The 27,654-nt window shown below is 44.0% G+C and overlaps 1 protein-coding gene across 2 annotated transcripts in view; it reads left to right on the top strand.

Moving 5' to 3' along the window:
- The first annotated feature begins 11,686 nt into the window (after positions 1–11,686).
- RARB (retinoic acid receptor beta) overlaps positions 11,687–27,654 on the top strand; it is a 548,867-nt gene continuing 532,899 nt past the window's right edge. For both annotated transcript variants that reach the window (XM_075922032.1, XM_075922031.1), the window contains exon 1: positions 11,687–11,821. The gene's annotated coding sequence lies outside the window, so the exon portion shown is untranslated. The remainder of the gene's footprint in view (positions 11,822–27,654) is intronic.

The raw sequence follows: 27,654 nt of genomic DNA, 5'->3' as shown, positions 1-27,654 counted from the left end.
GTTGTTATAAACATAGGAGTTAAAGACAGCCCTGTGGACAAAGTGGCTAATCCACCCAGAATCAAGAGCAATACCTGCTTTAAGGTCTGGATTCCATTATCAGTGCTGCTTTTAATACAGGCTACAAGGTTTTTGTTTCCCCAGCAACTGAGAGGACCAGTCACTTGTTAACTGGAATACTGCTAGCTATGGAGCCCGACTGAGACTTTGTTTGCTGACAGCCTTCTGCAGTATTTGTAAGGACGGAGATGCTGCCAGTCTTCACAAGCTCTGAAAAGCCCAGGCAATACAACATACATATTGTTATGATTCCACCCATACTTTATTAAATTGACTTATGAGTATAAATATGCATAACTTGAAGATGCTTTGGACAAAATGCATCAAGTCACCTATTAATTTTAATGTTGCCATCTGCTGCATCTATATATCCTATTTGAGTGCATGTATCATTCTTGTATGAAAATTTAGAAAAATGAGGTATGAAATTGTTTATGGCTTTAAATATACAAATGTAATTCCTTAATAGTGCTCCTGGAAGCCTTAATGACTGGGCGATCATCTTAACGACTTGAGAACAGCCCTATTTGTTCTTTAAATCTAAGCAGTGGTTGGTCACACTGTTTCAAAAAAAGCAAACATTCTGGGATGCATTAACAAGAGTATTGTAAACAAGGAGGCTACGTCTACACTGGCATGAATTTCCAGAAATGCTTAAAATGGAACAGTTTTCCATTATAAGTATTTCCGGAAAAAGAGCGTCTACATTGGCAGTATGCTTTTCCGGAAAAGCACTTTTCCGGAAAAGCGTCTGTGGCCAATGTAGACACGCTTTTCTGGAAAAAAGCCCCGATCGTCATTTTCGCAATCGGAGCTTTTTTCCAGAAAAGACTACTGTGCTGTCTACACTGGCCCTTTTCCGGAACAGTTTTCCGGAAAAAGGACTTTTGACCGAGCGGGAGCAGCATAGTTTTTCTGGAAAAGCAGCTAATTTCTTACAGTAGATCGTCAGTGCTTTTCCGGAAATTCAAGGGGCCAGTGTAGACAGCTCACAGCTTATTCCGGAAAGGGGCTGATTTTCCGGAATAAGTGGCCCAGTGTAGACACAGCCGGAGTGTTGTAAACAAGACACAAGAAGTAATTCTTCTGCTCTACTCTGTGCTGATTAGGCCTAAACTGGAGTATTGTGTCCACTTCTTGGCACCACATTTCAGGAAAGATGTTGAGAAAATAGAGAAGGTCCAGAGAAGAGCAACAAGAATGATTAAAGGTCTAGAAAACATGACCTATGAGAGAAGACTGAAAGAACTGGGTTTGTTTAGTTTGGAAAAGAAAAGACTAAGAGGGGACATGATAGTGGCTTTCAAGTACCTACATGGGTGTCAGAAAGAGTAGGGAGAAAATTTTTTTCTCCTTAACCTATCATGATAGGACAAGACGCAATGGGCTTACATTTCAGCAGAAACTGACTCTGGGAGACAGCCTCTGAGCACTGCTGGGGGCTTGATATTGCTGCTACTTATAGGGCCTTGGAACAGAGCCTGGATAGAAAGGGAGGACCTCAGCTTCCCTACAAAACACCTTCCTGAAGGGGCACTGAAACAATTTGTAGTGAGGAGCTGAGAGCCATTGAACCAAACTGTAAACCCTATCTATAATGGAAACATTCATGTTAATGGGTGTGACAGCACCCCCAGCATCCCTAGTTCCAGCACATATGTCCTCCTGTGAAGTAGGAAGAAACCCCTTCTTCTCTCCCTTTTTCCACCCAAAGATAAGTTCGGATAAAGACATTGAGGCAAAGGCATGGAGCCCACAGAGGTGGGAAGGTGAGGGATATTGGATAAATGTATTTCCTTGAATTGGATTTCCTTGAACTGGATTTCCTTGAACTGACTCTACAATAAAGAAAGACTAAGGGGAAAAACAACTGAAGAGTGTTGGCAGTTTTTCAGAGAGACTTTATTAAGGGCCCAAAAGCAAGTGATTCCGCTGCGTAGGAAAGATAGAAAATATGGCAAAAGGCTGCCTTGGGTTAACTAGGAGATCTTGCATGATCTAAAAATAAAAAAGGATTCATATAAAAAGTGGAAACTAGGACAAATTACAAAGGATGAATATAAGCAAACAATACAAGTATGTAGGGGCAAGATTAGAAAGGCAAAGGCACAAAATGAGATCAAACTGGTTACAGACATAAAGGGAAACAAGAACACATTCTATAAATATATTAGAAGCAAGAGGAAGACCAAGGACAGGGTAGGCCCATTGCTCAGTGAGGAGGGAGAAACAGTAAGGTTATGTCTACACTACACTACTTGAGCTACAGTTCATCTTCAAGTTTGACACCATCAACTCAGGATTAAACAAAGACTCTGAATGGCTTGCTAACTACAAAAGCAGCTTCTCCTCTCTTGGTATTCACACCTCCAGATCAGCTACTAGAAGTGGGCCTCATCCTCCCTGATTGGATTCACCTCATTATCTCTAGCCTGATTCTGGCTTGCATATTTATACCTGCCCCTGGACATTTCTGCTACATGCATCTAACGAAGTGGGTCTTTGCCCATGAAAGCTTATGCTCTGACACTTTGGTTAGTCTATAAGATGCCACAGGACTCCTCGCTGCTTTTGCATGGTCCCATAAAGTTTGTTTACAGCCATCAGTGCTGGCTCTCAGTGTTCCATATTGTTATTGAGATCTAATTTACCCCTAAATGTCTTCTGAGAGCCCAGAAAGCAGTGCAACTGTTGGTAATGATGCAGGACAATACTGACCTCCGATGGTTTGGCAAATTCTCTGGTTCGGACAGGTCAAGTCCCCGGGGTGCCAGACTACAGAGGTTCAACCTATATTTCACTATATGCTAAGTTTCACAAGAAAATTTTTGGAAATCTAAATACATTTAAGGAATGAGAAATGAACCTATAATTTAACTATGACATGGGATTAGGAATCAATAGGTGTTTTTTAGAACCAGCATGCAAGAGCAAGAATGAGAGCTACAGCTTATATTAGTTCTATTAGAATTAGCACAAACCTAAGTACTATATCTACACTAAGCCATTAGATTTCAGCGTCTATAATAAACTGTGTGCAAATGAGTGTAGCATACTTATATTTTAAAAATAGAATATACATAATGTTGTCATAAATATAACAAATGATATAAGACTCGTGCTTTAAATATTAAATGCTTAGCAGACTTCAATCATTCTTACTTGCTACTGATACCCAAGTATGTTTTCTGAATGTATTTTTGGTCTCACAAAAGCATAGTTTGATGGTCCTGCAATATTCCACATGCAGCGAGTTAAAAGATTATATGCCAGGCCACCAGCATTGTACAAGTCAAAAGTGATTTACCACAGATACATTTGTCTCTTGATGAATATTTTCAAGATCATACAGCTGTTGTTTATCAAGTATCATTTATAAAGCATTACATGACAGTAAGCTATAAAGAATGCACACACAAGCTTGTAAAACGAAACATAATGCTTGGCAAACTAAAAAAAAATTCATTTTAGATTTAATTGTTGAATAGTTATCTTGATTTATACCACACAAGTGGGTCCTTTTTAGGTTCACAGTGACTTTGGATACACTGCAGTTCAGTATGTTGCTAAAATTGGTTTATGGGCTCAAGTTGCAAATTTTCTTCTTGAAGTGCACACATGAGGACCAGTCCAGCATTCCTTGCATACTGGAAACCATCACTGACTACAGTTGTTCAAATAGCCTGTACCACTGGACTGGCTCTAGCCCATTCTAGCTATAGCCAAGAATTTATCTGATGGCCATTCACAGGCCTCTGTTAAATGATTTGGTGATCTTGGTTCAGTTTCTAATGGATTGGTTGCCATTCTTTCATCAGATTGTTTTTTTGTTGAGAATCAAAATTTTTCTATGGGATATGCTGCTGTGATGTTCAGTAGAAATTGTGGTTTGGTTGCCTCACATCCTCAGTCTTCTGTATTAGTGGGCTTTCCAGCTGGACTACATTTCTAAGACTTACACGATGTACCACCTACTCTCACTGACAGGCTAAGGAGCCCAGCTTGTAGAGGAGGGTATGAATAATCCGAAGTACTGTGGCAATTCCAAATAAAACTATTTTGTTTTTCAGCCAAAATAATTTGGTCTTTGATTTTTTTATTGCTGAGAAATCTAAACTTTGGGGGGGAGGCAGGGAGAAACTCTTTTTCTCATCAGCTCTGACTGGTACCTTATGCCCATCCCAGGTGAGATACCAGAGGCTGTATATTGTTATCCCTAGAAGACTTGCCTCCAAAGCTCTGTTTAAGGGCAGTTTAGAAATCCTGATACTATCATAGTTCATGCTGATGTGCATGGAGAATTTCAGTTGTCAAGCCTGGTTACTCCCATATACAATCACTAAATTCAAACTACGCTAAAAGAATATGTGTTTACAAATAAGTTAAATAGAGGAACAGCTAACACTAGTGTGTCTTAAATATGTCCTACTGAACTTGTTGTGGTTTGGATTGCAGGTGTATGCAGTGCTTGTCGTCTCTCTTGTCGAAAGGCAATAAAATGAAATTTACCAGAATTCTGACTGAGTGAGCAATATCCTTGTAAATTTCATGAATATGCCTGCATACACAGTAGAGTAAATATAAACAGCAAGCAAAAGCATTCAGGCATAAGCTTTCATCATGAAATAATGTTATTGTAGTGGGGAAAATAGACTGCTGTGTTATTCTACTTTCAAAACCAATGCACAGGTGGTTTATTTGTTTATCAAATAAACTCACAATGCTACCTTAATCTAAAATTCTACCAGAAAACAATAACATTGTTTCTAGCAAGATATTTGGATCAAATGACTAGAGCTCTTATAATGGGTCAGAGATTAGCCTATAAGCTTTTGAGTGTTCCTTTGAGAAACCTTGATCAAACCTTGATATAAAATCTGTGTAAACGAAATGGCACATTTAATGTTTCCTGTGTCCCTTTATTTATTTTGAAAGGGTGGTCGATTATTTCTGCTTAGAAATTCAGTATTTGCTTTGTACATTAATACTGAAGAATGCAATATGTATTTCCTATAATTACATTACTTGATAAATACATTGGCCCTGATCTTGGAAAAGAGTTAGTATGAAAAAATCAGTAGTACTACAATTTCATTATTATGGCACTACCATTAACCTCTATTGAGTAGGTGTAGAAATTATACCTAATGATACCATGTAGTTGACTTGAGACATAGGCCTCTGCCCATTGAGGACTACTGTGAGATCACCAAATTCGTTTTAGTTGGGACCTTTCCTCTCAGAGATGAGAAGTACAGTAAGAGACTTCACCATTAAACATTGTGGCTCTACCCTGTGGCACTATAATTTTCCTAAAAATCTGTTCTGTGCTTACTTCTACCCCAAGTGATGCAACGGGAATTCTAAGCAGAAGGTTACAGATAAAAAAGCACTTTTGACCATGGGTTTTACAGCTAACAGTCTAGCCTGCTCTGTTTCCAGAGGTTCCGATTTTAACATATTCATTTACACCTCCATTTTTATTAAATTCTTAGTTTGATGGTTTAAAAGAGTCATACATTGTACAGGAATTGAGTAAAACCAGAGTTCTAATCCTGGCTTTGCCTCTGACTTCTCTTGGTGTAAGATTTATCACTGTGCAGAAAGCCAAACCCAAGACTGTAGTCTGAGTATGCAAGGAGCACTAAGTGCTTGTGCTGGCCCTAAAAGTGGCACATTTAATTAACCAAATATACCTTTTTTTTAACATTCAGAAGTTTTGAGACATTTCATACAACAGCAATTTGTTTCAGAAACAAACATGATCAACGATCCAACTGTAAAGATAAGATACTTGTTAATCTTCTTTAGTTAAATATCAGCTGCATTTACAGTAGATGAGTGCAGAAGACAAAATGAACATGATATACATGTGAGTGATGTCCCCTCCCTCCCCCAAACATCATTTCTCTTAACCATTCTCTTTTACACACATATCATTATGTTATATTTAATAGAGGATTGTTTACTACAGGCTGGACCTCGCTCCAGCACCCTCGGGACACCAAACCCGAAGGAGGGAGTTTGCCGGACCAGGGGAGGTCGACCCTTCTGCCAGGCTTCCCTGCCCCATGGCCATCAGTCTCTCAGATCCTTGGCCAGTCCTGGAGCTGCTGGGGCTCCATTGCCCCCAAGATGCCACACTCCACAGCCCCAGCACCCCTGGGGCTCCGCTGCTCTAGGGCACTAGGGCTTCGCTGTCCTGGAGCCCGGAGTCACCGGGACTCTGCTGTTCCAGGCTCTGCTAATCCAGGGCACTGGGGCTTGACCTCTCCGGAGCTGCTGAGGTTCCACTGCTCTAGGCCACTGGGGCTCCACAGTCCTGGAGTATCAGGGCTCAGCTGCTGTGGCACCACTGGAGCTCCATGGCCAGCCCCAGGGCCACCGGAACTCCTTACCCCTGAGGCTGCCCTGCGGACCAGGACTCTGCTGCCTTGAGCCGGGGTTCTCTGGTCTAGGGGCTTTCTGGTCTGGCAACATCCATGGTTCAACCTGTAGTGTATATAACTGTGATTATTCTCAGTCTTTTTCATAGTGTGTATGTTATCTTAATAAAGACAGAGTTGTCTGAACATTTCCTCTGCATTTGTGATCACACAAATTTCCTCCTCCTCCTTTCACAGATGTATAACTGCCCTGTAGAAAGAAAGGCAACTGCATGTATTCAACATCAAGAAAGTATTTAATGTCTTTATAGCTTTTTAAATATAATTGCTAGCTAGTTACAAAGAAGCAACAAGTGATCAGCTAATTCTCTGTGGATAAGTATTTGAGAATCACTGATATGTTATTGATTTGGTTTTCCTACAATTTATCCCTTAAAAGCTAACAACTTTGCCATTCATTTGATAACAGGATATGACATTTTTACTCTTCATTCCAGTTAATGGGGAGAAATATTCTCATATTGTACATAAGCTTGAATTTATGTATTATACTTTTTCTTTTGTCTACGCATGATAACATGTATTAACATTGCAAAACTCATTTTAGTCAAAGTTTTGGATTTTTAAAATTAGTTTTCAAGAGAGCATAGATGCCATGCGATCTTAAATATCCAATGTGGTCAAGATCTATTTTCCAAAGGATGTAGGCTAGTGTGTCACACACCTACCCCATTTGGAAACGTGGGATTTAAAAATCAGGTATTTTCCATTCCCTGGCACTTTGCACTAGATTTATTACTGCCCTGAACTTTTTGTAGACAGTCAAACATGTGCAAATGGGGGAAAGTAGGGTACCAGATCAAAACCGTAGCATTTTATTTTCATTTTGCACTAATATAAATAGCTATACAAGGTTCAGGGCAATGGAGAACTGGGATCTAAGAGCTTATGCTTTCTGAAGATATTTGGCAGATCAGGTATTGGCAAAAGGTATCTTGTGGCTTCTTTGATTTGGTCTAGTTTGATTTGATCTAGTTTGTAATATTCTTGGTCTTCTGAATGACATTTTATTTTGTACTGTACATTTTACTTTTGGCTCATTATAGCCTGGAGATATCTCTATCTTGATGTCTCTTGAGCTGCTGGGACCATATATATATAAAAACATTCTCAAATGCTTTCCTGGGACTTGATAATATTATCTCATTTAGATTTAGATTTGGGGAATGATATGTGGAAAGTGCTGGCTTCAGAATGTCTACCTTAGTTAAAGAGGTTGCTTGGACGTAAGGATAACAAAGAGAATTTAGTAATGCATAAACCTTTAGGAGCCCATAACCTAGGAGGGCTGCTAAGGATCCAAGACAGGGCTGCTATGGATCCCTTAAAAGGTCCTTATTTATACTCATCCCACCTGAGAGGGATGGGACATTTCTGAGGATAACAGAATGAGGGTACCAACAAAAGGTACATTATGTGAAGCCAGAGAACAAGAATATTACTCACAGATGTTAGGTAAGGTACTGATACTATAGGTATCCAGCTCATGTCTATGACCAGAATTATTGCAGAGGTAATATCAAAGCATCTGGTGCTAAAGTACATGGCAAAATGATGAGATGACAGCTGCGGAAGCATTCAAAAGCTAATGATGAAAATAGCCCTGATGCTGCATAATTGTCCAGAGCTGTCTTGGTACCATGTAATCATGATTTGAGTAGATTTACAGGCCTTGTGATTCCATTTCTTTTTCTTCTTCCTTAGCTGTAAATGAGAGTCACAGTACTGGGAAGAAGAGTCTCTTGAACATCCCTTACATCTGCTCTGTGAGTTCAAAACCAAAGCCTATATATTGCCTGATGGTACAGGTGACCCCTTCTTACTTTGCATATGCATTTAGGAAAGAGAGATCTAAGATTGAAAAGCCTAGTTTTGGTTGCTTGACTAACCATCTCTACCAGATGCTCAGTTTATAGGCACTGGACTTTCCTTAGGCATCGAACTCAGTTGACTACCAGCACTGGAATTAGTGGATTAGGATCTTCATTGAGAGTCTGACAGAGGTTTGATGGTTATATAGCTGCCCTGAAGAGAAGCAGTGGTTCTCTCAAACTCAGCATGACTGGCTAGAGAGGTCCCTGCATGTGAAGTGCCCCCTAACAGGAAAAAAAAAAAGACATCTGGCATTTCCTCTACCAAAGACATGGTGCCACGGGAGGAAGGAAACAGCTTGAAAAAGATGGATGTGTCCCCGGTCATCCTAAGAGAAAAAGGTCCTTCAAAAAGCCATAGGAAGTCTGGGAGTGCCTGAGTAGAAGGTCCAACAAGGCCATACATAACATTTGTCAAAATTATCTAGCCATTCCAACACTATGAAAGCAAACAAATAAAATTTCCCTCCAACAGATTGATGGGGATAGGGGTGAGTTTATGTTCACTGACTGTTCAACTGAAAAGGAAATGAGTGGCACTTTGAGATGGTTCCTCTTATTTATGACTTTGGGAGGACATGAAGAGAGAGAAATGCAGCCTCAAATGATATTGTGATTGGAATTTTCAAGATGAGGGCATGCAAACTATATGGAGTAGGGCTCCATCCAGACAATGCGCAAAAATATGTACTGTATTTTAAGACTTTATTTTAGTATTTCATTCACATCTAACAGCATTTAAATATCAATTTAACATTACATATCTGTTTCAACCTTAAAACATTTGTTTTTAAAAATCCATTTTAAAAAAAGTAAAATGCATCACTGTTCCCAAGATCTTTTATTTCCCAGATTCATATTTCTTAGTCTCTCCCAGTGAAAATCTTTGCAGTCCTTCTGAAAACAAAAATTAGGATGGTTACAATACACATTGAAGGACTTGTTGGGAAAGGTTTGATTGTGACACATTATCATAAAGATCTTCACTTTTCTCATAGTTCCGCTCTTTAGTTAGATTTGGTCAGACAGAGAGGGAAAGATTACTGGTCCAGATTTGTAGTACCAAGTTTTTTGTAGAAAGTGCAGTAAAAATGACATTACCAATAGAATGTGGTTGAATGAATGATCAAATTTTATTTTATTTATTGTTGCTATTACAGCCAGATGTTGCCTCAGGAAGTTGAAACAAGAAGTCAGGAACTGACAGCTTAATAATTAAATTGGGAAAGTTGGCAGGCCTCCTGCTACTTCCTCCAATATACAACATCTATGTAGGAAAGTGTACAGTATCCCAGTGGCACTCCTTCAGAACTGGCTCATCTATTAGTGGGTAATGATTTTCCGTCAAAGCAACAGTGAAGCACAAGGCCTATTACACAGCTACATAAAGTTAAAAAGACATTATGAATAAAATGTTCATAGTGGCTTTTACCAACATTTCTACACAAGATTGTCTAATGCTGACATGTGTTTATTACACCTAATAATGTTTACACAATTCTTCCTTGAACTCATTACAGCTGTCAAAAATCGGAATAGAGTATTTTCTCCCGTGTTTATCTGTAAAGACTTTGCAGTCACTAAAGCAAGATAAATTGCAGTGATGAGAAGACAGAGGATGCCTAGTGCAGAGCTGCTGGGATGGAAAGCCAACGGTAGCTTTTACACACTGCTTGGAGGAACTTAGAAATAGTTTGAATAGCATTATCCCTCTTATCCCTGTTACACAACCACTCAAGAGAACAGGAAGAATCTGTTGCCTAGCAGAAGTTTTTTTATCTACAGGGCTGAAAACTGTGGGCCCCATTGCAATATAGCCATTTTATGATGCAGTGGCAGCACAAGGAGTTGTAAAGGCAGCATATTTTCTCATTGGGAACTGTCCCTGCTATGGGCTTCCTTATATACCATAGAGCTGGCATAATTGGCTCTACATCACTTTCCAATATAATGGGCATGCTGGGAGAATGGCTGTTCCCAGAGCCCTCAAGTATTCCAGCATAAATTAAAATAGCCCTGAGGTTGCTCTAATTTACATCAGCAGTAGGACCCCGAATAGGAGCATTCGCCTCCCAACCTCTGGCTCTTCTGTGCTGAGCTCAGCCAGAAGAGAGTTTCAGGCCCTGTGGTTGGACAAACAGATTATATATTTATTCCTGCTGAAATGTTAACCTGTGGGGCTAAAATGTGCCTTTTTTGCTGGTAGTAATATGTTACAGGGGTACAGAGAAACAAGATGCTGCTGCATTCCCCAGCACAACTAGCTGGCTCAACCACAGCTCCTCTCTGCCCTGTGTCTCACAAGAGAGCAGCACACACTTGCTCTGTGTCAGAGCAGCTGTGCTAGTTGGTACCAAGGGGTCCAAGAGCCATAGCCATGCTCTCAGGTGCTTTAAGGCATCTACTACTTATGGAACTATTGCCAATCCTCCTGCTTTTGTCATGGTAATTACTGTTTTCCTTAAAGCCCCAGCTCCTGCAGTCAAGTGATGTGATGTGATGATTTCAGCCTTCACTGTTAAAGAAAACTTAAGTTTCCAAGCCTACAGGGCTGTGGAACCAGCTTCAAAACACTAGCCCCTCCCCTCCCCTCAGGCTCAAAAAGCAGGCGGCCAAGAAAAAGAACATCAAAGCTACGATTTGTACATGATTTAAAAAACAATCTTGTGATTTTTGGTGAGCCCGACTCATGGTTTGTGACCATTCGGGAGTGGCAATGCTGCCACAGGTTACATGAGGCCATAAGGAGGACAAAGAAGGATGCTTGTGTCTTGACTTTCCCCGGTGCAGACGGCTACCTCCGCGGCTGCCCTGAGGGTTTGGCAGGCCCTATGGCGAAGGTGCACTGGGCGTGGCGTGTCTTTGGCTCTACCTAAATCAGGGGTGACTGGTTCCTCTGGGAGGAGAGGGGCAGGAAGGGCCACCAGGGGAACAGGGAAGAGGCACGTGGGAGCACCCCATTTAACAATTAAAATCTTGGCGGGGGCACAGAGCTAGCTCCTGAGTGCTACCACGAGTCACCTATATGACCTATATGGTGCGCTGCAGGCCGGGAGGGCTCCCAGAGGGGCCTGAAGGGTGAGGGCTCCGCCTGGTCACCCCAGGTTCCTTGGGCTTCATCCTCTCTCCCTGGATCCAGCTTCCAGGCTGCTTTGGGGTAGCAAGCAGCAACCCCGCGGTGCGGAGGAGGGGGGGAGGGGTTCGTGCTCCCCCTGAGCTCAGAGGTTGCGCGCAGCCTGAGGCAGCGGCACCCGGGCGGCTCCGCCACAGGGGCGGGGCGGAGAAGGCGGGAGAAGCGGGGGGTCCTGTTGCTGCTGCCGCTGCGGTCTCACAACTCGGGCAGGCAGCGGCGGAGCGGCGAGCGGCGGCAGGGGCCAGCGCTGCAGGCGAGGGGAGGGAGCGAGCCGTGCCCGGCGGGCAGTCGGGCCCTGCACGGGGCTGCAGGTGGGTGCGGAGCGCGGCACCCAGGGGCGAAGGGGGCAGAGCTGAGGGCGCGGAGGGGGCATGCTGCACTGCTGCTCCGCGCTAGGGCCCGCCGCACGGGCAGCTCAGTAGGGCTGCTCCCCGCCTCCCCCAGGTCATCCCGGGGCTAGTTCCGCACGGGAGCGCTGCGGTTTTCTGCAGGCGCCCCCGGGGCCCGATCCCGCAGCCCTCTCGAGCCGCGCGCCCCGGTGACTTCCCCAGGAGTTTGCCCCGGAGTGACAACGGCGTGAGGGCTCCCAGGCTCGCGACCAGCCGGCGGGAGCGCAGCGCGCTGCCAGTTTGCAGCGGTGCACGGGGCGCCTGGGCGCGTCCCGGGAGAGAGGACGGCAGCCGGGGCTGCTGCAGTGTGCGGGGACAGCAGTGCTGCCGCTGCTGCAGGGATCTTTCCTGCCTCTCACCGCTCTTCACTGGAGTCTTTGCAACAGTTGCATGGGTTTGTTTGTTAGAGCATTGGGCCAGGAGCAGCGGTGAATGTAACTTAACATGCCTTACAGTTACTGTCCTATTGCAACCTGGGTCCCTGCCGGCTCTTTAAATTGCTCCCTGCTGGCTTTTGCCGCAGCTCAGCCAGCTCTTGCCCGACCTTGCCAGGGTGCACCCCTTACTTTCACCTCTGGGAGGAGCAAAGTTTGCAGCCCAGGCTGCTGCCCCAGGTATCATAGAATCATAGAATCATAGAACTGGAAGAGACCTCAGGTCATCAAGTCCAGCCCCCTGCTCTAGGCAGGACCAATTCCAGGTAGAAATGGGGCTTGATGCTTAGAGAGGCAAGGTGCTTGTGAGGCATTATCTTTCCTTGGATCACCTTCTGTTGGTGCCAGATAAGCTGTTCTTCAGATCTGCTGCTAGGCATAAGGCAGTAAATTTCCCCCTTTGTCTGAAGTATCAGACCTTGTGTAGAAGTCAGGGGTGGGCAATAATTCTTAAAAGGGAGCCACTTCAAAAATTTCTGAAGTGGGCCCAGGCCGCTCCAGAAGAGCAGAAGGGGCAGGGCCAGGAGACTTCGAGTGTGCCCCCCTCACAGACCTGATTGGCTGGGGAGTGAGGGAGTGCGCAAAGTCTCTCACCCCTTGCCCCTGCTTTGCCAGGGATGCATGAGAGAGATGCTTTGTGCTCTTGGTTGGGGGAGGAGACTGCACACTCCCCTGTCTCCAGATCTAGATTGGCGTGGTGGTGGGGGAGTGGTAGGGGAGCAATAGGGCAGCCACGGCCAATTCCACCAGCTTAGTGGGCTGAATTCGGCCTATGGAGGCCCCTTTGCTCACCCCTGGTGTGAGGTCATTGCTATATATTAACATCTTAAGCCTGAGGTGCAAAGCTTAGTGGGGCAGAAAGGGAGGGAAAACATTTTTTTTTAGTGGTACAACAATGTACCTGAGCTCCTCTGACTTTGTTTCAGAGGATACCTGTTAGTCTGTATTTGCAAGAACAACGAGGAGTCCTGTGGTACCTTAAAGACTAACACAATTATTTGGGCATAAACTTTCACAGGCAGGAGCCCACTGCATCATGCATCTGATGAAGTGGTCTCCAGCCCATGAAAATTTATGCCCAATAAATTTGTTAGTTTTTAAGGTGCTACAGGACTCCTCCAAATTGGTGATATCCGTTCATTTCTTGCTAAGCAAAGCTGACAGTGGGAGAGCTGTTTTTTGGTTCAGTAAGAAAGGAACTCTTAAGTTTTGCTCTGGTTTATTGGAAATGTATGGGTGACCTCTGGGGATAGAAATGAGTGGTAACAGGGTGGTAACAGGGCAGTATACTGTGCATGTGTGCAGCTTTGTTGTGTGGGGAGGGGTCCGTGCAGTTACAAAGCTGTTTTTGTATGCGCCTGCAACAGAGTCGATCAAAAGTATGAAAGAGTTAACCGGACAGAAGGTCACAGGATCAGGAGCACTGTAGCTGTTGTACTTTTATACATCAGCAGCAACACTGCACTTGTATGAAAGTTGCAGTTTGTACGAGAGAGAGAGAGAGAAAATAGGTATACAAGCTATCATGCTTGGCTAGCTACTGTGATGGTCTGTATTTTTGTGAAAGAGATAGCATTGAAACTTGGAGAATAGGCAAGATACACTACAGTAGCAATTAGTTTGATTGTTTTTCAGAACTACTGAATTTGAGAGAGGGTGTGTAAAGCAAATTTGTAAACCTTCTGTTATTTTATCGCTCCTGGGTTTAGATAATCCCATTTGACAAGTGTTGCACCTATTCCTGTGTAACTTTTAACTGTCGGGACAGAAGAAAAAGCAGTTTCTGTGCAAATAAGAAATAGCTAAAATGAAGCTTTAAACAGGATTAAATGGGTTGTATAACTGCTGAATGGTACTAAAGCTATAAAATAGTCAGACAAAAACAAAGAAAAAATAATTGTAACAAGAAAATGAAGGCTTTATAAGAACTTCAGTAATGAACACATAACAATTGATGGTATGATGCAGTAATTATTTTGGTATTTACACCATTAACTATTGTAATTTAACGTTAATGCCTTAGTATTTTATTCCGTCTCATTTGCAGACAAAAGCACATCTGAGACATCATCAGGGAGTAATTTGATAATAAAGTCATGAATAGGAAACACTAAACTATGCTCAGAACTCTGACAACATAAAGCGGGGGGCAAACTAACCTCATTTTCTGTTTATTTGTCTTTTATAATTCTGTTTTCTATAGTTTGCATAAATGAATAATTAAATTGTATACCACATCACTTTTCAGTGAGAAAATACTTGATGTTTATGTTTCTTCAAAAACTAAGCGTTATTAACAACATCATCTATAAAAATCAAGCAAAGAGTAAATTTAGAGATTGCACACACATTTCATTCTACAAAATGTACAAAGCACAGTGGAAATTAAATTTCCTTTGACCAGACACTTATTTTATTCTAATTAATTCTGAACAATTTCTTATTTAAATAAAAAAATGTACATCATACTCATTTTTCTGAACAAGGAACGCTTTCTACTAATTTTGCAAGGAAAAAGTCAGTTTTGCAATTAGCACAGCTTGTAGTTTGCTTAATTTTCTACATTCTGGGCGCTGCTCATACTTATTCATCATAGCAAATTTTCTTGATCCAGTATCCCTCTTTTAGTGGGGTCAAATGTATGAATAAGGCCTATTCACATTAGGATCAAGTCAACTGTCTGTAACAATGAAATATATTTAGCAAGTGTATTACGTAAATTAGTGTTTCTCAACCTTTTTTGAAAATAAAATTATAAGTACCCCCAGTACCTACAGTTTTCAGACACACAATTTTTTTTTCTACCATTGCAACACATTTGTTTAAACAACATAATCGTAGTTGGGTGGGCGATGAAATTTTTGGGTGTAAAAAGTAGAAAAATAATAAAGCACTGTAAAACTTAAAACAAAAATTCAGTTTTCTCCAAATTTCAGTTGTGGTGAAGTAACCCCAGACTTTTCTCAAGTATCCCCAAGGGTACTCATACCACTGGTTAAGAAACACGGATGTAAAGGTTCAGTGAATTCGTATTCTAAGGCTCTATGTTAGGATAATAAAATGTTACATTATTTATACATCTCAATATTAATTTCTTAATTTTAAGGTTTTATTTTGATCAGGTTGAAATCCTGCCCTTTGAAGTCAATAGTAAAACTCAATTGGCTTCAGTATAGTTGGAATTTCACCCTTAGAAACACACTTTATTGGAATCATTTATAAGAATTTGGTTTAATCATGTTAAAATATAAAATATGAAATAAAATGTATACATTTTTTAATCTGAGATATTTTATTTATTTTTCTCTCTAAAATCTGTAAATTATTCTAATTCTGAAATACAGATATTTTAAATCAATATTAGAGATCTGTTTAATACTAACTCAAAGCTTTCTTATGCTGTGAATGTGTTGAGTTCAGGGATTTTGCCACGATAGTGTACAATTCTCAAACGATAGTAAAAGTCAGTAAAATTACTTGGGTCTATAAGGACTACTTGTGTAACAGTTTGCAGGCACATGTCTATGAGTCATAACATAATGTTGTTGGGACTACTTGTGCAAGGACTTGTCTAAAAAGTAAAGTTATGCCAATGTAGGTTAAGGTGTTAGTGTAAACCAGTATCAGAGGGGTGGCAGTGTTAGTCTCTAACTTTAAAAACAATGAGTAGTCCTATGGCACCTTAGAAACTAACAAAAATATTTAGAATCAAGACCTTTCATGGGTAAAACCCACTTCATCAGATGAATTGGACTGAGGAATTCAGTTCATCTTCATCATCCAGTTCATCTGATGAAGTGGGCTTTATCCACAAAAGTTCATGATTGTATATATTTCTGTTAGTCTCTAAAGCAGTGGTCCCCAACCTTTTGGGGCTGCCGGCGCCTGGGGGCAGGGCCACTCACGCGCTGCGCGTACGGGGGCGGGGCCACTCACAGGCCACGTGACTGCGGGTGGGGCCAAGCATGCGCCGCACGCCTGAGGCCGGCAGCGGCATGTACCGCGATCCCGGGCAGGGGCTGCGCAGGTTCCACGTGGCCGGGGCCGGTGCGGGCATGCGCGGCGCCCCCGGGGCCAGGGCCAGGGCCAGCGCCAGCGCCAGGGCCGGCAAGGGCACGTGCGGCGCACCCGGGGGCGGGGCCAAGGCCAGGGCCGGCAAGGGCACGCACAGTGCACCCGGGGGCAGGGCCAGGGCCAGGGCCAGCAAGGGCATGCGCGGCGCACCCGGGGCCGGGGCCAGGGGCAGGGCTGGAGCCGGGGCCAGGGCCGGCAAGGGCACGCGCGGCGCACCCGGGGGCAGGGCCAAGGCCAGCGCCAGGGCCGACAAAGGCATGCGCAGCGCACCCGGGGCCGGGGCCAGGGCCAGCCATGCACCCGAGGCTGGCACCTGCCGCACGCCCGGGGGCGGGGCCAGCCCAGATTGCTCCGCGGGCGCACGTAAAGGGCCCAGCGGGCGCCATGGCGCCCGCGGGCACCATTTTGGGGACCACGGCTCTAAAGTGCCACAGGACTACTCATTGTTTTTAAAGTGTAAACCAGTGGAGTTATACTGGTGTTAACCCCCTGTGTAAGCCCTCTTATTGGAGTATAAGAGGATTTCACTTATGTTGCTTGCGCAGGGATTAAACTCAATTGAAAAAAGCCACTCTTATAGTGGAATAAGAATGTCCACACTGGCTTTTACAAATGGTACATCTATGTTGGTTAATTATGTACGAGTTTATACTGGTATAATTATGGCTGTATAACTGATAAAACTTTCCTGTGTAGATAAACCCAAAACATATATGCATCGGACCAAGTATGTACTGATCTGATATCCACAAAAGGCTCATTCCATTACTTGGGAACTTACATAAGTAAATTGCCAATGAAATTTACAGTGGTTACATGTTTACGTAGTATGTGGGGATGGTGGGAGCTGGTGCTTTTAAGCCTGCTCCCCACAAGCAATGGCTCCTGCCTGTCTCCTTTCCCCCCCCCCCCAACTGCCTGTGTATCAAAGGCAGGAACACGGGATGCAGGCAGGTCTGCAGGAGAGGATGCTCATTAGTTAGCATAAGTAGTTAACACACGCTTCAAAGGCTCATTCAAGCTGAAGTGGCCTACTAGCACTTCTCCTGTCAGTGGAATAGGGGATGATGAAATGGGTTCTAGAGTGTTGTAATAAATGCTTGAGGATGAGGACTGAGAAGTCAGGTATAGAGAGTGACTGCTTTGTGGGATGTGGTCACTTATAGGTGTTTTTGTCTTTGATCATGTTTTTGTGTAAGTGTGAGAGCATACCAGTTGTCTCATTTCACCCACATAGTTGTTATTGAGACATGTAGTGTGCTGGATGAGGTACATCGCATGTTTGCATGGACACATGCAGGACCTATGGACCTTGAAACTTACGCTGTGTGGGGTGTTGATCATTGTTCATCATCTCTCTAATATCCTGTTGCCAACATGGCTAGAACAACAATCCTCCTACTGGTGTCACTCTTGATTTTAGTATAAAACTGGAGCAACCTGGTAATGAATCAGGCCCATAAGAGTATTCCAATTTCTTATGTGAAATACTGATATTTCCTAGATTATAAGGGTCAAATGCTCCACTGCACTGCACCCCATTTACATCTGTATCATTTACATCACCCCTGGAAAATCATACCCTAAAGAAATAAAATGCTGCCACTTTCATGTGGGCTGTGTCTACATCGGCGCGATCTTGCGCAAAAGTGTCTGCTTTTGCACCAAAACTTGCTGCCTGTCTACACTGGCTGCGAGTTCTTGCGCAAGAACACTGACGTTCTAATGTATGAAATCAGTGCTTCTTGCGCAAGAACTGTGATGCTTCCGCTCAGGAATAAGCCCTCTTGTGCGACTGTTCTTGCGCAAGAGGCCAGTGTAGACAGGCAACATGAATTTCTTGCGCAAGAAAGCCCTATGGTTAAAATGGCCATCAGAGCAAAAGCACATCTCTTGCGCAAAGGCACATGCCAGTGTAGACGCTCTCTTCTGGAAGATTTTTTGCACAAGAATTCTTCCGCAAAAGAGTTCTTGCGCAAAATCATGCCAGTGTAGATGTAGCCATGATGTTCACAAATATGGGAAATGCCTCAGTTAATCAAAATAAGTGGTTCATCTAATTTGGTATCCTTTATCACAGGAGAAAGGATACCAAAGGAGGTCCTGTAGTGGATTGTTATGGAATAATGTAAGCATTGGCAAAGATTCTTTCTAGCCCTTGTCCATTGGTAGCTAGCTTATGTCTTGAACTGTGAAGGGTTAGGTATCTTTTAAAATATTTTTTGATCACATTATCTCTATAAAATGTCTCCGCCTTTTCTGAATCCCAATAAGTTCTTGGTCTCTTGGGACAATGAGTTCCATAAGTTACTTCTCTGTGTTGAATTTCTTGTCTTTCATTTCTCCCTTTTTATGTTAAGAGACAGAATGCATCTGAACGCCTAATACTATCACAAAATAATTGGATTTTTGTAGTAAAAATAAATATATATGCCTTGTATATACAGGTATTAACCTGTAGTTGAAATTTGGAAAAGGTCACAGTTTAATTTAAATTGTTTATTTATTCTGTGTTAAGTGTTTAATTAAAACATTATCTAATTTGGAAAGCAATACTTTGGAGTCCCAAGATGCTAGCAAAGTATGAATAAAATTATCTATTTCCTTCAAAGCAATGTGCAATATGCACTTGGCTACAATATCTGGAACATTTTAGAAATTGAAGACATTTAGATGTTTATTCATTACCAATCACACTTAACTTAATATTCAAGGTAGATAAACTGGAAAAACATTGAACAGTGTTAGCGGAGAAATAAAAAGAGAGAATGAGACACACTGGAAACAAGCCAAATGGTTGTAAAACACAGGAAAGAACAGAGTTTGTAGACTAGATAAAACAGTGTGCTATTTATTATTTTGAAGCAACAAATAATAATGGAAACAAAAGTATTTTAATCTCTAATAAATAATTTTGATTGTTGAACTAACAGTTTTGTCTCGTTGGCACTTGACAGCACTGTAACTTTCTGACTCAGGGATTAGAACCCCACCCCGGTGCAGGAAGTTACAGCACTCTAAAGTGCAATACTCCCTGGCAGAAGTGGTTTATAGAGCATTGGGAGAAATCTCGTAGAGCATTCATGCCATTGCCACACTTTGTTTAAAGTGCTGCTTTGTTGAAAATGTTAAGCGTAGACCAGGAGTCGGCAACCTTTCGGAGGTGGAGTGCTGAGATTTGACTTATTCACCTCTGTGTATGGGACTGAGTGCTGATGATACTTCTAAAGTCATTAATAGTTCTACTTACAGTAGCTTCATTGATAAATAAATTAAGATGTAGATCTTACCTTTTAGTGCAGGGGTCGGCAACCTTTCAGAAGTGGCATACTAAGATTTTACTTATTCGCGGATCTGTGTGCTGGTGGAAGGAGAGAGTGTGGGAGGCAAGGGCAGGCTGGGTACAGTGACCTTATTTTCTGAACCAGCTGCAACTAGGGAGAACAGTTTGATTTAAATTATGAAACAGATTAAGCATTTTAAGTTTCTCATGTTAGTCTATCAAACTTCATTTTAAATAAACTAAAATATTATGTCCAGCATTAAAGGTTTCAATATTTTCTTTATTTATGGCAGGAGTGGGGAACCTTTTTAGGTTTGGGCATCACTGATCCACAGAAAAAATCAGTGGGGGACCACACAAGTGAGAAGCAAAAAACCTCCCCAACCCTCACTGATGTGGCCCCCCAGTAAGGCTACGTCTAAACTATACCCCTCTGTCAGCAGAAGGATGTAAAATAGACATATCGAAAGTGCAAATGAAGCCGGGATTTAAATAGCCCAAGCTTCATTTGTATAATGGCGGCCGCTGCTTTTTTTCGAAACAGGGCTTTTTGAAAAAAAAACCCCCGTCTGTTTAGATGGGTCATTTTCAACAGAAATGCCCCATTTTGAAAGATCCTGTCTAAACTGCCATTTTTTTCAAAAAGCCCCGTTTTGAAAAAAAAAGCGACTGCCGCCATTATGCAAATGAAATGCGGGCTATGTAAATCCTGGCTTCATTTGCACTTTCGATACGTCTAATTTACATCCCTCTGCCGACAGGGGTGTAGTTTAGATGTAGCCTAAGACACTTTACTCCTGTGGTGCTCATGCCCCATGGGGTGAGTGGGAGGGACAAGGAGGACTGAGGTCCAGGACTTCCCATAGGCCAGATTTACTTTTCTGGGATTCCAGTGGATTTTGTGGACCCCCTTAGGTTCTGGGGTGGGGACAAAAATGAGGGGTTCAGTGTGTGGGGCAGGGCTGCCAGCAAGTGGGATAGGGATGGGAGTGCAGGATCTGGGCAGGCGGGATATAGGAGAAGGTGAGGGTACGAGGTCTGGGTGGGAGGTAGGGTACAGAAATAGGCTGGGAGTAGGGTGTCTGGCAAAGGGGAGGGGGCAAAAACAAAGGAGGGGGTAGGAGTAGGCTGAGGGCAGGCTGTGTGGCTAGGAGGCAGGAGCAGCCAGACTGTCTGGCTGGGAGAGGGGGATGAATGCGGGAGTAGGAGTCTGGGCATGAGCAGGTGGGAGGACTGGCAAGCGCAACGCAGTGGTGGCAGTGAGTGTGGCTGCAGTGCAGGGTCACTGGCTTGCACAGCAGCCACTGGTGCACAGGGCAGCCAAGCAGGGGTCGCCCAGTGCCTTGCCCAGTTCCTTGAGACTGCTTGTGGGCCAGGGCAGCAGAGGCAGCGCCTTCTGGTGCAGGCTGAGTGCCAAGCTCTTGGCCAGCTCCTGCAGCCCCTCAGGCTGCAGGTGGGCCAGCCAGGTGTCAGTACTGGTGGCCTCCAGGGCATTGGCTATGTGCCCGGTGTGGGCCAGCATGTCCCTGCCCCCTGGTGCAGGCAGAGGCTGTGCTCGGGCTGTGGCAGCTCAGCCAGTTGTGAGCCGTTCGGCTCCATGCTGCCCACTCCTCTCGCTTGTAGCTCCAACGTGCAGAGGGCCCCCCAGCAGCGAGAGCCTGAAGGAGGAAGCGGCGCGGTCAGACCTGGATCCTCTCATGGTGGAGTAGTCCTGTGGGGGGAGGGAAGGGGTCATGCAGCATGTGGTGGTGGGGCAGGGGATGGCAAGGACTCGCTGGCAGTAGCCGGGGTGGCCCTAGACTAGCTGCCAGCAACTGGAGCCCTAGGCGAACCATGCAATCGGCACCCCCGCCTCCAAACCCCTCAATGATATTGCGCCACCATTTGGCGCCCCATTTAACTTGGCGCCCTAGGTGACCGCCTAGTTCGCCTATATGGACGGGCCACCCCTGCCAGCACACCGCAGCCAAGCGCAGAGCCATTGTGCACGCAACCTAATAACCTGCTGCCAGCGAAGGGGAAGGGAGGCAGCAGTAGGTTAGGCTGTGTGTGCCACTCAAAATTGGCTCGTGTACCGCTCATGGCACATGTGCCAGGGTTTGCCAACCCGTGGTGTAGACAAAGCTTTAGTTATCAGTTGGTTTTCTAAATCAAATAAAATTTTCTACACCACAGACACTTTCCTTGAATAATGTTGCGCTGCGTTTAATATTGATCCATGCTTTTGTAATTTAATATTGACCCATGCTTCTGTAGCCATGCATAAATAAATTTGGCATTAATGTACATTAACACTCTATTTCAGTGTCTCGATCAAATTGTGTATTTTCTATGTAGATTGTCCAGAAGTTACATTTTCCATAGTTGCATAATAATGCCTATAGGGCCTAGAAAAACTATGCGAAGAAAATTATACGCACTTAAAAATGTGTTTCAATTATAGCCAAACATTCTATCTCAGGCCCCACTCCTCCAAAGCTTTGAATGGTGTTTTACATTATGTGTCCCGTTGAAGGCAATGGGACAACTCACTGTGGTAAAACATGTTTGCAGGTTTTGCAGGATAGGAGCCAAAATCTATTCTTTGGCTTCACAAGTTTATTTAATTGAAAGTTTTCTTTATAGGTACATTGGTATGACCCAATTTACTAAGGCTATGTCTAGACTGCTCCCTCTTGCGCAAAAATGTGAAAATGAGGCAAAGCGTGGAATATTGCCATGCCTCGTTTGCATAATTGATGAGGTTCCATTTTTGTGGAAGATGCTTTTGCGCAAAAACCCTCTCTTGCGCAAGAGCCATTCTTCCTGAAAAAAAGAGGAAGAATGGCTCTTGCACAAGAGGGGTTTTTTGCGCAAAAGCCTCTTGTGCAAAAACGGAGCCTCATTAATTTACACAAATGAGGTGCTGTGATATTCCACGCTTCACCTCATTTGCATATTTTTTGCACAAAAGGGGGCAGTCTAGACATAGCCTATGTATTTATACATTCATGGAAATAAAGTTTATAAATTAGTCTAGACTACTGGCCATCTCCAAACCAAAAATAAACAAACAAACAAACAAATAAATAAATAAATCAGCATATGCTAATGTAAAAATCACATGTGAAATAGACATGTCTTTATTCAATATGTTTAATTTTTTTCACTTGCTGGTTTTGGCTATTTCAGTAGTATATGAATATCAATATAAAGTGCTTTTGTGAATTAAAATGGCCTATTAGAGTAAGAGTTTAATGATAGTGGAATGGGCAGAGAAAGAAGAGAGAAAATACATGAAAAGGTAAAACTGTCAGGTTGTAATAGAGAATTTTTAGCTTTCAGGATCATTGTAAGAGCCACATACATGCAGTAAATTCTGTTTCTGTATTTTTACTCTTTATACAACATAACTGGCATTTAAATATTTTATGATATATTGCTAAAGAGTTCTTTGAAGTTGGATGTGTCTATAATACGCAGAGATTGTATTTATATATCTCATATTGCATACATTTATTTGTATATTAGAGATGTACATGTACATATATTTATTGTCTTCTCCATTATTAGGTGGAATCCTACATCTATTATAGGGAGGCTTGTTGAATCTGTATAACAGAATCCCCCTCTTTCAGACTCTGGTGAAGCTCCTGTGTACAATCTCAATGCACTCATGATTCTGCATCCAGACTACTGCGCTGAGCCGACAAACAGCTGATCGGCTCAGCGCGGCAGCCATTTAAATTTAAATGAAGCGGTGATTATTTGAATCGCTGCTTCATTTTCCAATGCCGGGTAGTCTAATCTACATGCCTCTGTTGCCAGAGGCATGTAGTCTAGACATACCCTGAGAAAGTAGTAGTAAACAGGTTACAAATAAATGCATGGTCAAATCAGTATTCATGTATGTAGCGTATCCTGTAAAACCTTGTTTCCCAACTCCCCTGGATCTCACAGATAGAGTGAGGGTACTCTGTGCTTTGTATTGCTAGGTATGAGGCTCTGCATGAACTGGCACCTTTCTCTTTTCCCATCTCTAATCCTCCTCCCTTTGCCCTCCCTCCCTCACATTGAATGCACAAGTTTTCCTTGTTTGTATTTTCTGCAGTGTTCTGTCTATGCAATTGGAATGTTCATGCCGGTCCATCAGAATATAGTTCAACTCCTTCCTTGATATCAACACCTTAAACTTCTCTTTGTTTTCCTGCAGGAGAGTATGATTGATCTCATAATATCTGTGTATATATTGATGTTATAACATTAGAGATTATTTTGAAATTTAATTAAGCTATCAAAAAAACCCAGCAGCAGCTAATAAGAGAGTCTGCTTTTTAAGTTTTCATCTAGAGATCAAAGAAAAGTTGGAGGAAATTACAGATCATATGACTTTTATTCTTTATGAGGTCAAATACAGGAAGCTGTATGGCAATCTTCAAAACCACATTAATTTTCTTTTGTGTCTGCACACTTTTTACTTCTTCACTTCAGTTTTAAAAATACTGTCCCTGAGAGATCTGTGCTTATTTACAAAATTTCTCGCCTTGGATATTTCTATGGGACTCCCATTGATTTCACTGGAAGTTAAATGCCCTAAAATATCTTCATGAATTATAGGTGACCAAGTAGCTGATAAATAGTGAAAATAATGAACATGATTATATTCATACTAAAAGTATCTGGGTCATATGTGCTGCACATAGGATCTCATTCCGAAGATTCTGTAACACAAGGAAATATATAGTGCTCTTTTGAAATGACTTTTGTTTTCTTATAGGCTTCACACGTAATTCAGTGTAAGATAAGTGTGGATGGGGGAAGATGCTTCCGCAAACAAAGAAAATCACACCTTGTAGTAAATGTAGCACATGACTCTGTACAGAATTACTAAAACATAAGCGTGTTAAGCATATAAGAAGAGCCTTAGCCTCGGGTGGCACATGATCAAGATTCATCACCAAATTGGGTCCACTGATTGGACTATTAGCATGCCCATGAGGAATTAGTGTGAACACTGATCCTTGCCTCTGATGTTAGATGTGATTTGGGCTGAAAGGTTGGGAATCCAGCTGAGTTTTTCCGAAAGATGGAGAGTGACAAAGGAAGTTGTCACTCGCCATTTTTCTGAAAAGCTGAGCTGGAGGTTGTCACTGTCTCCTGATTGCATTATAAATAGATGTTGTTCATCTGTGCAAAAGTCTTCATTATCAAGGGACCTGATCCTGGAGCCTTTTTCAGGATGTAAACTGTTCTTTCTTTTACATGGACTTCATAAGGGGGCGGGTGAATTGTAGTCCTATATTCTGGAAGATGCAGAACTTTCAATTTCCCTGCTCCCCCAAGCTGCCCTGCTGCATTGGCTCATTGAATGGGCCTGGCACAAAAAGGAGAGGAGGCTGCATCCCATACTGAAGTGCAGTGGGGATGCTCTTCCTGCCTGCATGGGAAATTTCCAAAGGAAAACTGATTCTTAGTGCTCTGTTGGAGGGCATGGGGGGAGGAGGAGAGAGGCTGAAGCTCTACACTGCCCTCAAAAAAGGGCATGTCTACACAGCAACATTATTTCAAAGTACGCGGGCATATACACAGCAGGCCCGTTATTTCGAAATAACAGGCGGCTTATTTTGGAATCTGTAACCCCCATTTTACGAGGCATAACGCCTATTCTGAAATAGGTATTTCAGAATAGGGCATGTGTAGACAGGGCAGCTGGGGTTATTTCAAAATAACTGCCCTCCAGCCCTTGCCACAGGTGTCCTGCTAGCCCCTCTGTCCACACTTAGCAAAACTCTACAGTATCCCTTCCCCTGCAGGCCTTAAAAGTGCAGCCTCAGAGGAAAGGGCTTGTGGCGCACGGCAGGTCCTGACATACCTGAGCTACAGAGCAGCTGCCTGCACAGCTGTCCCTGCTGACATGAGCCAAACCCGTGCTCCATCCAAGCCCTCCACGGCTGCAGCCAAGCAGGCAGCCAGTTCCCAGAACCTTGCCAGGGGACGAAACAGGTGCGCACCTCTGTGTTCTGGGGCAGAGATCCTCATTGAGGCCTGGGGTGAGGAGGCAAACCTCCAGGATCCCCACACCACATGCAAGAATGCTGATGTCTGTGGCTGGATGGCCAAGAGCTTGGGCACCAAGGGCCACATCCACACCCAGGAGCAGTGCTGATGAAGGTGAAGGAGATCAGGCAGGCCTATGCCAAGTCCAGGGAATGCAGCTCCTGCTCCAGGGCGACAACCCAGATCTGCCCTTACTATACAGAATTCCACTGCATCCTAGGGGGCAGATCAGTCTCTCCCCTGCTCCGGTAGTGGACTCAGAGCTGGAGATGTCCGTCATCACCCTGCTGGGGGGCAAAGACAGGGTATGTCTACACTACAATGTTAATTCGAACTAACTTAGTTCGAATTAGTTAATTCGAACTAAGCTAATTCGAACTAACGCATCCAGACTAAAAAACTAGTTCGAATTAGCGTTTTGCTAATTCGCACTAGCATGTCACATTAAGTGGACCCTGAACCGGGCTTAAGGATGGCCGGAAGCAGTGCCGGCAGGGCATCAGAAGAGGACTTAGAGCGTGGAGATGCTGTCTCAGGCTAGCCGAGGGCTGTGCTTAAAGGGTCCCGACCCCCACCCCGGACAGACAGTTCTCAGGGGTGCCCCGCTTGCAAAGCAGTCCTGGCTTGGATTGCCCGGACTACCCACACTGGGCACATCACTGCACTCGGCCATCAGCCCAGCTGCACTTGCCGCAGGCTGCCATCTGGGGAGAGGGGGCAATTGGGGGGGCTGCAGGAGAGCTTCCACCCCCAGAAGCCCGCAGAGCCAGCCCAGTCCTCCCCATCGGGGGCTCATGCCCCATTCCTCCCTCACCTCCTTCCACTTACCCCTTCCTAGCCCCTCTTCTTGATGTACAAAATAAAGATAACGTGTCTTCCAAAATGGAATCTGTCTTTATTGAACAAAACTGGGGGAGACTGGGAAAAGGAGATGAGAGGGGGAAGAGAGAGGCTGGGAGAGGGGAGGGCAACTAAAATGATCAGGGATTGGGAACAGGTCCCATATGAAGAGAGGCTAAAGAGACTGGGACTTTTCAGCTTAGAAAAGAGGAGATGGAGGGGGGACAGGATAGAGGTCTCTAAAAGCATGAGTGGTGTGGAGAGGGTGCATACAGAAAAGTTCTTCATTAGTTCCCATAAAGAAGGACTAGAGGACACCAAAGGAAAGGAATGGGTAGCAGGCTTCAAACTAATAACAGAAAGTTGTTCTTCACAAAGCAAAGAGTCAACCTGTGGAACTCCTTGCTGCAGGAGGTTGTGAAGGCTACAACTAGAACAGAATTTAAAGGGAAGTGAGATCAAGTCATGGAGGTTGGGTCCATGGAGTGCTATTCGCCAGGGGGTAGGAGTGGTGTCCCTGCCCAAGGTTTGTGGAAGGCTGGAGAGGGATGGCACGAGACAAATGGCTTGGTCACTGTCTTCGGTCCATCCCCTCCAGGGCCCCTAGGGTTGGCCGCTGTCGGCAGACAGGCTACTGGGCTAGATGGACCTTTGGTCTGACCCAGGACGGCCATTGTCAGCTCAGGGCTCAGGGTCGGGGGTCTCAGTGGACCCCCTTGATTCTCTTGCACACCTGCTCCTGGTTGGCCAGGCTGGGAGCTCTCCTGCCCTAGACGGCACTAGCCCAGGCGGGTGTCCGCCTCTTGCGGTCCCGGGCAAGCTCCCGGGAGCCGCCAGCCTGGTCCCGGGATGAGGGGGAGGGCTGGGGGGCATTGGGTGGGTGGCTCGATCCGTGCCAGATGCAGGGTCTGCTGGCTGGGTGCTGGCAGGCTTGCACCTGGCATGGGCACCGTAGCCAGCTCGTGCCTCTTTACGGGGTCCGGGGCCGGGAGGGGGGCAGACGAGTTTCCCTGGTGTTGGCCAGAGTGGCCACCAGGGAAACCTGGGGAGGGCTAGCCTCCCACTAGTACGAATTAAGGGGCTACACA

This window comes from Pelodiscus sinensis, chromosome 2 (assembly GCF_049634645.1).
Source record: "Pelodiscus sinensis isolate JC-2024 chromosome 2, ASM4963464v1, whole genome shotgun sequence".
NCBI classification, from domain to species: domain Eukaryota; kingdom Metazoa; phylum Chordata; order Testudines; family Trionychidae; genus Pelodiscus; species Pelodiscus sinensis.
This window is presented reverse-complemented; position numbering and strand designations above follow the sequence as displayed.